Source organism: Cavia porcellus, unplaced genomic scaffold (genome assembly GCF_034190915.1).
Source record: "Cavia porcellus strain 051 isolate PalLab524CR breed Dunkin Hartley unplaced genomic scaffold, mCavPor4.1 scaffold_1, whole genome shotgun sequence".
Classification (NCBI taxonomy): domain Eukaryota; kingdom Metazoa; phylum Chordata; class Mammalia; order Rodentia; family Caviidae; genus Cavia; species Cavia porcellus.
Genome location: NW_026947484.1, coordinates 20,727,879 through 20,743,685, shown reverse-complemented (window position 1 = coordinate 20,743,685; position 15,807 = coordinate 20,727,879). Strand labels below are relative to the sequence as shown.

Sequence of the window (15,807 nt, the reverse complement as noted above, 5' to 3'; positions counted from 1 at the left end):
AGCACCCCAGATCCTACCCTCAACCTTCACTTTCCCCAGTCTTCTCTTTTGACCACACTGCTCCCAGACACCCCATCTTCAGCTTTTCTTTCAGAGGAGATCATTGGGGATTATGAGGCAAAGCCCCATTCCCATCCCTAGATGGCCTTTGTCCAGGTTCTACATGGTCAGAGGATGAAGAGATGTGGTGGTGTCCTGGTGTGAAAGAAATTTGGACTGACAGCTGCACACTGCAAGGGAAGTTGAGGAGGAACAACCAGCCCACATTTGCCAAAAACCAGTGGGGACTTCTGTCTTCTACAGGAACTGCAGTCTTAGGAACGCCTGGCTTTCACAAACCCGTAAGAGCTCATCAGAAAACAGGAAAGGAAGCAAGATCAAAAGTTTCAGCACAGTATTTGAATGTATGATAATTAACTATATCAAGCATTCTAAGATAAATAAATGATTCTGAGGCTGGAAAAATAAAAGGGAGATGAAGGAAGAAGAGAAAATAAAGAAACTGAATGTGTGGGGGTTGGGGATTTAGCTCAGTGGCATAAGAACCTGCCTTGCAAGCAGGTGGTTTTGAGTTCGATCCTCAGTAATGATAAAAAAAGAAAGAAAGACAAAAAGAAAGAAAGAAACAAACAAACAAACAAACTAATTGTGTTATACACCTGTACTAATCTCTTACAGTGGATGTAGTCCTTGTGTATTGCAAACATGTAGGAATAAAAGTATAAAACAAATGTTTCTGCCTATTCTTGGCAAGTTAACTAGTTGGTGAGATAATGTTTCAAAAATAAAAATAAATTCAAAAGGACTGAATGCTTTACCTCAGAGCAAGAAAACATGTCCCATCCCAATTGCCTTAAAGAAGGAAAGAAGACTTGGAAAATGAAAGGCTTAGAAATAAAAGAGGTAAGTTTTGGAATCAGACCGTGAGTGTTCAGAACAAGTGATACAGGTGACAAGACATAGCAATAATACTGCCAAGCAAAGCAGGTGTAAGCCTGCTCTGACTAGGTCCTCTGTGGTTTCACAACCTAAATCCGTGCTCTTCTGTGTGAAGCTCAATAAGTGTCATTCTGGGGGCCCACAACATCCAGAAACAAGAAAAGACCTAGCAGGTAGTTCGTTTGAAGAGAGCCATTACATACCTAGAACAAACTACTAGAACCTTCTCCAATGACATCATACTGCTGCAAGTGGGGAAAAACTTTCTGCTGCTATATCTCTTCTCTTACAGGGATGTTGCTCCCCGTGGGTTCCTGCTCTTTTCCTCCTTGCCCTCATGTCGATCACAGTATGTAGGTCCAGAAGGTATAGGGTCTAAGCTAGAGGCTAATTAAACGATCATGCTTGTTCACAATCAGCTGGAGAGAAAGGCCAAGCAGGCTAAATCTGTGCAGCTCCTCAGACTGCTTGAGGCCATGAGCCAGGAGAATTCGGAGACACATGCCTGGTGGCAGGCAAGAGAAAAATCAACCTAATGGGTCCCCTAGCAAGCACACTGCAAGAGGTGGAGCTATCATTATAAGACAAACCAAAATGCCAATCTTCCATCCATGCCTACTCCACTCTCACTGAGATTTATGTGGCAGACCCAAGGAAAACAAAGACTGCTTCCAAGGTAAAATTTCCACTGCCTATAAACACAGAACCCTGGGAAACAGAAACTTGGTGGGGGAGATGACAGCGTCGATATCTCATGCTCTGAGCCCAGAGTTTGAAGGCCTGTCCTCTACAGCAATGCAGTGTTTAATTCATCCCCTGCATAGATAGGAGCAGAGGGTGGGGAAATAGCAGTAAACCGAATTCAGTGTAATCACTTGAGTATCTCAAGGATTGCGCAGAAAGGTTCAGGTAGGTTAATACTGGAAAGTAAAGTCAGGGTGAGGGTAGAGCCTCTGGTCTGAAGGAGGCAGCCAGACATACCCTTCCCTGATTGCATGCTCACAGCCCCCTGACAGAGGTCATCAACTGTGGTGAGGTTCAAAGAGCAGCAACAGGAGGAGGTGTATTCCATGCTTTCCTTCTCTGTCCAGGAGGACTCTGGGGTCCCCTTGTCTGTAAGGACATGATCCAAGGCTTTTCTCCTATGGAAAAAAGGCTGGGAATCACCCAGGAGACTTCATGAAGGTCTCCCACTTCCTGCCTTGGATAAAGAAGACCATGGAGCAGTTCTAATAGCAGGCACAAAATGGGCCTCCTCTGTGCCTCATCATCTTTACTGAGCCATTAGAAATACTCCCATGGGCCCAGGCCACTGCACAGTGACAATAGATTGATCTGAAGAATGACTGTCCCTGAAGTCCTATTTATTCCTTGATCCCCAATTAGTGTGAAGCTGCACTGCTGGCCATTCCTACTGTGGCTTCCTCTTTTCTCCCCAGGCCTCCCTCCTTCCTTACCTTCATTCCATATTATTCCTCATGGATTGCTCCAACCCATAATGTTTAATGCTCAGCTCTCCAATATTGCTTGCTGGACACACAGTAGTGAATCTCAGCATTAGGAGGTGTCATCATTCACAGGGTTCCACAAACTTGTACTTCACCTTTCAAATGTAAATCTCTGTGCTTTAGGAATCTCTAGCCATCTCTAAGCCAAGAACCTTCATGAGATGCCCAACAATTTGTCAGAGAATAGATCAGGGCAGTGGAGAGGGATAATCCTAGAGATGCAGGAGTCAGCACTCTCACTTTCCTGTTTCAGTCCTTCTCCCCAGAGGGACAGGATTCTCCCCTTTCAGTGCTGTCTGCTGCTTAGGAGGCTGAGATGGCTCTCACGAGGACCAGGTCTCACTTCGTGCCCTGCCCTGAGCCAGGAGAAAGTTCAGTCCACCTCTGACCTCACTGCTTGGCTTTTCCACACCAGTCCCTCCCTCTACCTGAGTGCCTCTGGCCACCAGCTCCTTTCCTTTCCAGCTCCCTGAAGAGTTTCCAACTCTATGTGGATTCACTGCTATCAGTCAGTTCCAGAAAACTTGCAACTCTTCACTTCACCTGGACAGGCCTGGCTGCACCCTGTTCCAGTCCAGCATTCTCCAAGACTCAGGCATCACCTCTTGTGAAGTTAAGGCAATCTCAGGTCTTTCAGTGTGGCCTGGTTTTGGAGTCCAGCATCCCCCTCCTGGCAGGCATGGATTATTCCATTCTTTGAGTCAGCCCAGTGAAGCTGGGCAGGAAGAATCACTTATCCATTTATCAGCAAACACTTTTCTATTTATCTTTTTGTAGCAGGTATATAATAGACTCTGGTCTTACCTTTGGAAAACTCTTAGGAGTGAGAAATTTCCTCTAAATATCTCTAACTTCTCTCCTTCCACCATCACAAGTCAATTTACCCAAATAGACTTATATGAGAATCCACTAAAAATCTTACTTTGAAAAACATTAAATTCTTTGTATTCTGTCTTGGTTGTGCATTACAGTATCACATGTGAGATATTTGTGGTTCCATAATTGTGTGATACTGAAGAAGGCATATAGGTGCTCATAGCCAGAAGTAGCCCATGTGTGGCCTCTGGAGACTAGATTCAGAGGTATGGAGGGGATGAGAGGCAGCCCAACAAGGCTAAATTTCAACCCACAAACCTCCAAGCTGCTGCACTTCAGATGTGAGACACTTGTGACCTGCATGATTTTATTTATTTTATTTTATTTTTTAAGAGAAAAAGGGAGCTGCCTGAGCTGGGAGGTACTAAAACTGCTACCACTTTACCAAGGGGCCTCTGGTGAAGGAAACACCATTGGAAGCTTCAGTTTGTAATGGTTCAGGTAGGTTAATACTGGAAAGTAAAGTCAGGGTGAGCTTAGAGCCTCTGGTCTGAAGGAGACAGCCAGATGTGCCCTGCCCTGATTTCATGCTCCCAGCCCCCTGACACAGTTCATCCACTGTGGTGAGGTTCAAGGAGCAGCAACAGGAGGAGGTGTATTCCATGCTTTCCTTTCTGTCCACAGGAGGACTCTGGGGTTCCCGTCATGTGTAACCACATGATCCAAGGCATTTTCTCCTATGGAAAAAAGGATGGGAATCCCCCAGGATTCTTTATGAGTTTTCAAGATGCTTCTCAGAAAATTATTGATATAGTTTTATGCTTTCTGTTCTTCATCCTTGTAAACAGCAGTTCATGATGCACTGCGTGTGGTGAGCATGGAGGGTAGAGTTAACACTGCTCTGTCCCCATGCATACAGAGTTTCACTGTCACCCAGTCTGAGCAAGGGCACTGTACAGTCCAATCATAAAAAATAGTGCTAAAAATCACAGAAAATTGCGAAAAGTGTGAGATCTTGTGAGGTTGCCTTTGAGAGACATTTACAGCCTTTGGGCAATGGGTTGAACACACCTGCTTTACAAGATCTGTCAGCCTAGCACTTCACCTTGAACTGAACTTGACCTGACCCTGTGTCTCTATTCATTTCTTCACACTGTACTCCCTGAGCATGTCTTTGTGTGATGCGACTTTTCCAGTGGACTAATGGGGACTTTTATGCAGGTAGGTCTTTTTCCTGTGTCTTAACTTCTCTGAGAGTGATTCTAAGAAGTCAGTATTTGCTGGTCCCAGGATAGTCGTAGAGGAAAATCAGGCAAGAACTCTCCCAGAGCTCTCAGTTCCATTTTGAGGCTATGCAAACAACACTCTCATACCCTGGTCCAACAACCCTCATGAGCTCAGGATGCACTGAGAAAGGAACTAATTCAATAGCTTCAGCCCTGCTTCACCAATCCCAACATAGCCTCTGCTCTAAGATCATAGGTGCCTCTCCAGGTTGTACCTACCTTTAGAATACCTGCAAAATTTTTCTTCAGAAGGACTGAAATCACCCATTTGTTATTCATCAGCAAACAGATATAAAGCAGGTGCCAGGTGCTGGAGGTTCAAAAGCAAGCTTGATGGGAGACCTCCAAACCTTCACAAACTTCAGCCATATAACCTTGTACCAATGCCTTGTTTCTTCACCCAGGTTAATTTGCTTAGCATGATTCTGTCTGAGAAATCCACATAAATGAAAAATTTTTAGGATAACAGCATTTATGTTTCTTACACTAAAAATGTTCATGAGCATTGTCACATTTTAAGTTAGTACAGCAAATAGGGAATTAGAAAGACTGGGTAGATCTTCTGGTCTGAAGGTTTCCAAATGTGTACGCACTGTGAGATGCAGGCATGCAGGGAGAAAAACCAAGAAAACAGCAGTCACATTTTATGGTTTACCTCAAAGTGTAGTGTAAACTCAAACACGGAAGTCACACCATGTACCATTACATTTTTAAAAGAACATTAGATTCAAAGAAGCTCACGTAGCACCAGAAAATTGAGTAACAGCCTGAACCCACAAACCATAATGGTTGATGCTACATGTTTCCTTTGCAAGCCCACAGTGACCCCTCAAATTCAGACAGCGTTTAATGTACAGACCACACTTGTGCTATGAGAACAATTTTGACACTGTGTCCACCTTTTTGGCTGGTGTTGGCTCAAGTATAGTGAGCCAACATTCCCTGTCATCCTGATGCCACTCCAACTGGAGTGTTGTCTAGTTATGCTTGTGCACAAGGACCCCTCATCCAATATACTCACAAACAACCAGTATAAAATTCATTTTCACATTGCCATAATATCCTCTTCTATGTATGTGCCACCTGCATTCTTTTTGTTCATGGAGAATATGGTAGCAGAATATCTTAAAGACTCGGGTCACCTTCATAATAAGGGTGAAGCACCTGATTTCAAAAATTCTAACTGAGTCAAAAAATGTCTCCTGTGACACAGGTGTTCCAGGCTATGCTTGATAAGGTAAAAATGAAGACATACAAAGAAACAAAATCATAAAATGATGTACATGAAAACACACAAATATAAATCTAGATGTATGTTCTGCATATGTAATCATACACAAAACCATATATTTAATATGCATACAGGTGTGGCAATGTATATGAAAACGTACATAAACACAGAGAGAAGTATAGCATATAGAAAGTTAGAGATATATGGAGATTCAAAAAGCCAGGTTGACACTCACATTTCCCATTCTAACTGATATTATAGTTAAAAACATTTTAAAGGCCTTTTATACAGCCTATAGTGTCTCTGTCAAATGAGATGATGAAATCCAGAAATAGGCAACTGAGCCATGTAACTGAAACGAAGGCCAGAATTCTAAATCTCAGACTCTTCCAAATGACAGATAAACTCAGAGCCGCATTGAAATCTTTCTAGTGATCTTTCCCCCAAAACCCTCTGTAACCTGCTAGCGTGCTAAGATATCCTCCTGCCTCTATTGCAAGAACTGTCTGAAAAAAAATATCTAGACTTACCTGAGTGACCATTCAAAAGACATCTCTAAATATGAGATCACTTCCTTTTGATGACGTGAAATCTGTTCAGTGTTGTTTTGACGACTTGTAAGAGTAATAGATAGTTTTCAGTATAGTAAGCATGCAACTTTTGTGTGTTTGTGTGTACCAAACTTTCATAAACCATGTGACTATTGGTACATCACTTAATATCTCTGACTGTTTCATCTTAGAATGTGTAAATGTAATTCCAGTGCAGGATATATAAACTGCAGTGTGATAAGCTAAATAAATGTCTCTGAAAACATGGTAAGGTATGGATTAATAATGATGCCCTTTATCTTCCCTTTTATTGTGTTTGTTTCATACATTCTGATAGTAAGTAATAGTCACAAATTATTTCAGGATAGCTATGATGTGCCTTACCCTACTTCTTCAGATTTTTATGACTGAGCTAGCAGTTCACTGCACCATAAAGATCCTTCCTTCAGAAACATTTCACAGCACCCAGGCTGGGAAACCTCTCACAACTAACTAATTCCTGTTCATTTCACCCATTATAAAATATAGGGAAAAATACAGCCCTGGTCTTACTGATTCTGTGATGACTAGAACAACAGTGAGATTTCTGGAGAGAAAGAACCTAAAGCAACAATTTGAACTGATACCAGTCCCACTAATTCCAGTTCCTATTATGTCCTAGGAGTTCTTAAGTACCACTTATGATCTGTGCATAAGTTAAGAACTCATAACTGCAAATTCAGGATCTTAATGTGTAAGGCCAAAGAGACCTGGAGAACAGACACCTGGGAGCCTGAAGGAGAGAACCAATGTTTTGCAGAATTTAGTGTAGTCCAGAAAGACATTTGAGTGTGCCAGCCTACACTGTAAAGTCTCATCTTGGAAGTTTGGGCAAATGATTCAGCATACAGAATTAATGACAATAAGGAAGCAATGGTTGCTCAGTAATCACACTAGCACTGTGCCACCAATACAACTCTCAGGACTAATTTTCTTTCATGAATAAGACAAAATGCCCAACACAAAAACTTCAAGGGAAACAGGTTTATTTAACTCACAATTTGCACAGCTTTCAGTCCATAACTGACCGATTTCCAGACAGCATGTATGGCAGAGAGGCATTGGTGAGGGAAAACGGTTCATGGCAGGGCGAAAACAACAAAACTTGACAAGGGACAATGGTGGCACTTTCTATCCCTTGTATTTTATCCAGGTTACACAGAACAGGACTCACTCACACCCTTAATCCCAAAGCCTTTCCTCTAAGCATTGCACTTTGAATCAATGTCAGTGTCACATATTCTAGATCCAGCCTCCTCTGAAAAAGCCACATTTAAGACTGCATGACGCTTTTGGGAATATTTAGACACGTACAATGACAACAATGTTCTCAGTTTTGTGTGATACCTCATTTCAAATAGAGCACACTTTGAAGGGCAGGCTGGAATGGTCTAAGCTGCCTACACTTTTTACATGTATGCATTAGGTTGTTCTTAATTTTTTAGTTGGGAACAGAAGCCCAATATATTAGGGGTTTCTATTCCTGGTCTGTCACACAAATGCAAGATAATAGAAGATACACCACAATAATTAGCAAGCAGAAGTTAGAGATTCAAAGATTTATTTAACATCAATTTTACAATCATACACTTAATGTTTCAGTAAAGGATTCAACACATCTGTTACCTACCACAAAATACACATCTGCCACATCCTCCATAGATGTGGTAAAAATGTTCACAGCATGAGAACCATGGGAAAAATTAGAAGAGAAAGAATCCATCGCTCTAGAAAGACAAAGTATAAACTTTGGGCCATGTGTAAACAGAATGTTATGGAAAGGAAAATAAAATTTACAGGGTGAGGAACTTTCACCTTTACAATACACCCAATGAGTAGTCTTGAGCAAAGAATTACAGAGAATAAAAAGGAGCAATAAAGTATCACCCACTTACAAAAAATGAAATTTATGTTAAACATTTTTGAATATCTTAGGCATTGGATAGACTCAACAAAGGTTTTAAATCTGCCAAATGTAACATGCTCAAAACACTGAAGTGAACTGACAAATAACTAAATGAAACCAGACATGATGTACAAAAAAGGAAAAATACTGAAAAATCCAAAAGTTTTTTATTTCTGGAGCTTAAAATCATTATCATTGAACTGAAAATTTCACTAACAAAGTCCAACTACAGATCCCAACAAAGAGAAGAAAAGAAATTTTCATAAATATGAAATAACTCAGTCTGGGAAACAAAAGAAATAAAGAAATATGAACAATGCCTAAGGGTCCTATAGGTCACATACAATATCATATATATCATATATATATATATATATATATATATATGTATATATCGTATGATTTTTATATATCATATATATGTAAACAGAGAGAGAATGGAAGTTCAAGATACTGAAGAAAGAAAGATAATTTCAAAATCAAAAACAGTTCCAATAAACGATGGCCTCACACTTCCCAAATATGATGAAGTATAAGAATACACAAACCCAACAAGATCAAAATTTCTTAGCAGGTTAAACACAAAACTCAAAAGGGCACTTACTACAAGGAAACTGTTACAACACAAAGAGAAATCTTTCAAAACATCAAAATAAAAGTGACTCATCCCAGAAAATGATTCTCAATGAGATTAACAGTTGATCTAACATCAGAAAACTTAAGGGCCAAAGACACTGGGACCATTTCCTTACAGTGCAGAAAGAAAGTCCTGTTGGGCAGGATATACAGTTAGTGGAACAGGACCTGACTGGCAAGTGCAGGGTGTAAATTCAACACTCGGTATCAAGAGAAAAAAAAAAAAGAAAGAAAGAAAGAAAGAAAGAAAGAAAGAAAGAAAGAAAGAAAGAAAGCCATTAACCAAGGATTCTACATCTAGAGAATCTAGTCTTCATCACTCAGCAGTAAGTGAGGGGTGGTGGTAGATGCCTGCAGTCCCAAGACTCTGGAAGGCTGCTGCAGGAGAAATCTAAGGTCTAGTCAAAGCAATTTAATGAAATCTTATTCCAAATTAAAAACTAAAGAGAAAGGTAGGATTTAGCTCACTCCAAAGACCCTGGGTTCAACCTCTAGTACCACCAGAAACAAACCAAAAAAAGACAATATCCTGATTTTTTAAATGTGCCAGTCTGTAAGAAATGCTAAAGCAATATGGAGAGAACTGATTAGTGGAAAACACATGACATGAAAAACAAGTAGCACAATGCCAGAAATAAGCCCTTCATTATAAGTAATCATTTTAAATATAAATAGTTTAAACTTGCCAAAGATTTAAAGAATGATTTTAGAAACATGATCCAACCACACAATATTCAAAATAGACAAGTGCATAGAGAAAAACCATTAGTGGTGCAGTGAGGAGGACGATGAGGAAAAGCTAAATGGGGAGCAATCATTTAATATTTATATAACGTTCTGAGGTGCTAGAAATATTTTGCAATTCCAAATGCACGTTTTGCATGCTATAAATTCTACTGAATTATATGCATGAAAATAGTTACACATGTAATATGTTAACTTCCCCTCAGTGTTAAAAATGAGTCATAAATGTGTTTAACATCATACCTTGTTAAATTTATAAATGCAAATAATACATAAAAAATATATAAGATCATACTTCAAAACATTAAAACTAAGTATGAATGAGTGAAAATAATCAGGTAATTTTAATTGTTTATGCCACTGAGCAAAAGATCTGGCACAGTTTAATTATCTACACTTTGATTATGTTGCTTTTTAAATTTACTTTAGAAATTTATTGCATATTAAATTTTTAATAACACTATGAAACCAATATTAAGGTAATACTGACTAATTCTATATTTTAAATGTGGTTTAAATGTTTTAATGTTTAAATTGTAAGATTAATTAAGAATGAGTAAAATAGGAATAAATTGCAGTACATATACAGCATTGCCTTGAGTTGAAATTCTCATTGCATAAGTTTAATGGGCAGTAATAAGACCATGAAAATCAGTACCGTGATTCCTCAGAAAAATTAAGTAAACTTCATGTCAGCCCAGTCATCTCCCTTCTAAAGACAGAAGTTTCCCTATCTTCCTAAAAGAGCAAGAAACGTTATTACAGTGATATATTCATATCCATGTTCACAGTAGCACAGTTCACAACAGCTATAAATTAGAAGCACACTGTTTGTCTGTCCAGCAATAGATGCGTTTTTAAAAATGTGGCTTGGTAGACAATAGAGTACTACTCTTCTATATGAAGAAAAAAACTGAGTCATTGGTATAAAATGATTTCACTTAGGACCACAATGCTAAGTAAAATAAACTATCAACACAACATTAAATATCACATGGTTTCTCTTTTATAAGAAACCTAAAGTATAAATAAATTAAAGAGCCAAATAAAAGATACATACAAATAAACAGTGATAGATTTTTTTCAGATAAGAAGAAGACTAAGAGTTGTAAGGAGGGAAAAGAGGAGAGACAAGAAGAGCACAAGAAGAAAAAAATATGCATTACATACAATATTCCCACAATAAGTATAATCATTATGTAACACAAATATGTATAATAAAATTTTCAAATGTATGGGGGAGATAGACAAATGCATGCTATTTTTCCTTCCTGCTCTCTGAATTTTCTTAATGAATATGCTATATAATTACTGTGAGAAGAAAATTTTGCCTTCTAATTATTTACTACTGGGAAAGTTCAGTTAAAAACAAGCTCAGCTTTGATAAATGTTGATGGTTCTCTATTGAAAAGGAAGATACACTGGAATTTTTTCTTCTCAAGAGAGATACTCCTCATAGGAAAACATGTAAAACAGGAAGAGGAAGCTTAAATCACCAAATCAAATTGTTCAGACCTACAGTTGGCCCTTGAGCAACAGAGTTGCAGTGGATTCAGGGAGGCAGGCTTCAAAACAGGAACACTATGGCAGAAGGATTTCATGGAGCAAGGCAACTCTCAATTCCTATAGAATGGGAAGAAGAGAAAAGAAAAAGAGCCCTAAAAACAAGGGATCACTATCCTGATATACACCCCAAGACACCTCCATATTTAGTTCAGGTGGTTCTACTGGGATCCCCACAACACCACAACCAAATCAAAGGCAATAACCTGTGTCAAGACATAGATTGAATTGCAAGGACCCACAGCAATTTACTAATTTAGACCAAAAATGCCAAGTGCAGACATTTTGTTACAAATACTGAGAATAGAGGCCTACTCCATCACACTCAATGTTTATAATTCAATAAGAGATGATTAGGATTCCCTTGGAAGGAGCTATGATGATATCCGAGTCACCAGGTAGATTGAGTGGATGCTGGCCAGGCTTTGTTATTCTTAAGGACATTGCAACACTCTGGCTGTCCTGAAATTGGGTTACTGGGTTTCTATCTCTTTCACCAGATGGTCAGCTCACTCTCCAGCATGCTTGCTCCTAGCACAAGAGATGGTCCTAATACTCAAATGCTTCTAAAACTACCCTGATGAAACCTGGCATTGATAATTCTGTCACTGGGAACACAGGTTTCTGAGAATGTACTGGCCAGTGCCACATCCTACAGACCCACCTTGCACACCTGGGTTTCTGGTGAGGACAGGAACACATTATTTGCTCAGACTCATCTGCTGTGGTCATTGTACTATTCTCACACACTTAAAAGATGTGATGATGAGAGGAGACAGTGGCAGTAGCGTGTTGTTTTGGAAAGCCTCTCAGGGTAAAGCACCACAAAACCAGTGGCAAACATGAGGTCACTGAGCCAGCTCCTGCCCTTTCCTCTGCTGGGGGCTAAAAGACAACATGGACAAATCTTCAGAAGCTCTGACTTGGAGACTCTTCTTGCTTCTTGGGAAGATGCAGCTGCTCCTGCTCCTTTGGCCTTCTTTCCCTGCTCAGAGCAGAAGCAGCTGAGTGACCATCTCCACCCTCTGGAGGCCCAATCTTATTGCACAGAGCACATGAATCTCCTGTCCTTATGCAACAACCCCAGAGCCTTCTGTCTGCCAGCATTTCTCTGAACCTGAACTCCAATCCCACCAGAGAGAATGTGGTAGGACACTGCATAAGCTTCCAGAGTTTGTTCTCAAGAAGAGCCAGTGGGTACTGTACCCTCAGTAAGCCTCAGCTTGCACATCTAGAAAGAGTCTTTCTTCAAAGTTCATGCAGGTGATAAGTAAAAAGGAGAAAATATCAAATACTCCTAAACAGGGCAGAATAGGTCTGTCATCCCGGTCAGCAGAAGGGAAAGTCTTTGCATTCATCAAAGCCTAGCAGAGATGCCCAGAGCTCAGTGACCCCTGAATGGTTGGAATCTTTGTCCTTGGAACACTGTTTTTGCCTCTCCTCACTCCTACTAACTTTCTCCAGTTCTGCATTCCTCCTCCAGACTTGACTCCTCTGTTTTCCATAGGCAGACTCACACTTCTCTGCTTTCCAGAATTCCAGCTGCACTGCTCTACTAACCAGACACTAACTGCAGCTATTCCTTCATGATGCATGGAAAAATTCTGAGATACCCTTTATACATCAGGCCCCAGGAAAGAGGATAAGACCACATCTACAGTACAACTAGAGCCTGGCCAGGAGGAAGCATCACCATCCTAGATGCCACAGGAATCAGAAGGGTTTTATTTACTCAAGGGAAGTAAAAAGTTAGCAGAGGAATGATGAAAAAGCTCAGTTTTATTTTCCCGATACAAACAGAGTAAATTGATGTGTAGAACAAGATTCAATTTCCTGCACTTTGGAAAACAAATTCAGGCATCTTCCTCTAGGTTCCTGTGCACTTTAGGCAACTGCAGGCTCCCAAATACCCAACCTTTAAGAGACTGTAAGTAGATGCTTCTTCAGGGACACAGTGGTTGCACGCAGTCTTCTTCTTGTTTTCAGGAGAGATCATCAGAGGACATGAAGCCAAATGCCACTCCCGCTCCTACATGGATTACCTCAAGATCAAGTCTAGAAACAGATGTGGTGGCTTCCTGATTCAAGAGGACTTTGTCCTGACAACTGCTCACTGTTTAGAGAGGTGAGAAAGGAGAAACAGTCCACAGTCTACAGGAAACACTTCTCAGAGCCCTTTTTCTGGGGAGCTCGCTGAGCTCATGGACATAAACATGAGCAGGATTGGTGAGGGTGAGAAAGGGTCATCCTCTTGGGATACCAAGGAGAGAGAAGCAAGGTGGTGCCAAAGAATTCCTGTTATAAGGAAAACCAGGGCAATCGAACCTGATTACATGTAGACCCAGGACCGTGCTTTGGCATAACCATGCAAAGTAAAGCAGTTTCATGCCCTTTCCTGGAGGCACTGACTGCTGAGAACCTCTGGTGCCCAAGGTGCCCTCCCTTGGTACTAAGAAGGAGGCAGTCATTCAGACAGGTTGCTCTCTGTCATCTACAGCTGTACCCTGTATCAGCTGTGGCCTGCTTTTACAGATCCTGGGTTGTGTCTTTTGTAGCTCCCCATCCACCAATCCACATCCCTCTGTGTATGGCCAATAGAGGTCACTTTGGGAGCCCACAACATCGAGGAACAAGAGGACACCCAGCAGGTTATCTGTGTACAAAAAGCGTTTCCCCACCAAGACTATAATCTGAAAATTGACATCCATGACATCATGCTGCTAAAGGTAAGGCACATAAACAGTTGCCACTTCCACTGTCACCCTGCCCCTGCCCTCTTTACCATCATGTCCATCACACTGTGCATACACAGGAGCATACACTGAACTGGACTTCCTTACTTATTTTCCACCAGCAGGAGAAAAAGGCCAAGCTGACTAAAGCTGTGCAGCTCCTCAGGCTGCCCAAGGGCAAGACTCAGGTGAAGCCAGGTACCCCGTGCCAGGTGGCTGGATGGGGAAAATTGGCTCCAGAGGGAAGATCTTCCAGCACACTGCATGAAGTGGAGACGGTAGTGCAGGAGGAAGAGAAGTGTGTGGACCGCTTTCCATAGTATTATGATCCTGCTACTGAGATTTGTGTGGGAGACCCAAAGATTAAAAAATACTTCATTTATCACAAGACTAGGCATCTGTCACACCTGGCTTTGTGGGAAAGAGTGTTTGGGACAGATCTAGTACCAGGAGACCCAAGCATCATGGATTCCTGCACCTAGTAGGCTGTTATGTTTCTCCCAGGAAAGAGAAAAAGGGAGCTGCCTGAGTTGGGAGGTACTAAAACTGCTACCACTTTACCAAGGGGCCTCTGGTGAAGGAAACACCACTGGAAGCTTCAGTTTGTAACACATTGCCTGAGCTGAGGGCACAGGAACCACAAAACTGTTTCCTTGGTGTGCAGGAATTGTAACCTCCTCTGAGACGGCAGCCCTCTTGGTCAATGAGCTCATCATCTGTGCTCAGTGTAGAACCTGTTCATCAGCCTCCATGGCTTGAAATCAATGGTCCTCACTACTCTACAGTGGTGAGGTTTAGACCTGGGGATGAAGACAAAGGCTGACTCCAAGAGTGAAAATGTCCATACTCAGAGCTCAGTGACTAAGAGCCTGTAGGTCCCTCTAATTTGTCACAGGCAAACCTTACAATCAGTACTGCATGAGAGGGTTTGGAATAATGGAAGTGAGAACTTACGCAGTGCACTGGTTCCCAGACTCACTCTCTATTTACTGGGTGACTCTGGAGGCCCCCTGGTGTGTAGTAATGTGGTAGAGGGCATTGTGTCCTATGGATTAGATAATGGAGCAACACCACGTGTCCTCACCAAAGTCTCATGGTTTCTACGCTGGATAAAGAAAACCATGAAACAGAGATGACAGCACACAGCAAACTGAATCCCCTCTATTAGCAACCATCTTATCTGGAGGTGAGTCTAGAATCACTCTAGAGCAGATGCCAGCAACTAAATAAATGTTTTATCTCAGTAGGACAGCCAGTGTCTTGTTTGCTCACTTACTTTGGTTCATGGGGACCAACTCCATTCTAAGCAGGCCAGTGACACAGTTCTGATGATTTCTGCCTCCTCTGCTCCTCCACTCAATACCTCTCCAAATCCCCTCTCAAAACTGCTACCCAGCTCCTCCTTATACACTTTAAACTCTTCAAAGCCTCTCTTTTTCAAGGGCTACAGTTAAGCACCAACTGAAGAAAAAGTGGACATCTTTCTTCCTAGGACTCCAGGGGAATGTGGGACTTCTTTTGTGTCACATGTAGAAGGGAAGGGGATGATTTCATGTGTCCTGGCGATCAGTCAGGCACCACTGAGGTCACCACTGGGCCCCATCAGACTAGGTATGGGAAGGGTATTCCTGAGCAGGATGTTTCTCTCTTTAGGGATACACATGGAGTGCAGGGTAACCTGACTGACTCTTCACCTTCACCTGAAATTTGTTCCCTTCTCTATTCTCCCCTAAGACAAAGGCTAACCTTGGCTTATAGCCACCTGGCTGCCCATTTTTCTCCCTCCAAGAGTTGTCACTGTCTACGAACTACTCACCTTACGAGGCCAAACTGATTTGATATTGTAACCTCCTGAA

The 15,807-nt window shown here is 41.3% G+C and overlaps 1 pseudogene; it reads left to right on the top strand.

Annotated features, from left to right (window-relative positions):
* The first annotated feature begins 4,444 nt into the window (after positions 1 to 4,444).
* LOC100716052 (granzyme B-like) lies at positions 4,445 to 15,113 on the top strand (annotated as a pseudogene).
* Positions 15,114 to 15,807: the final 694 nt, after the last annotated feature.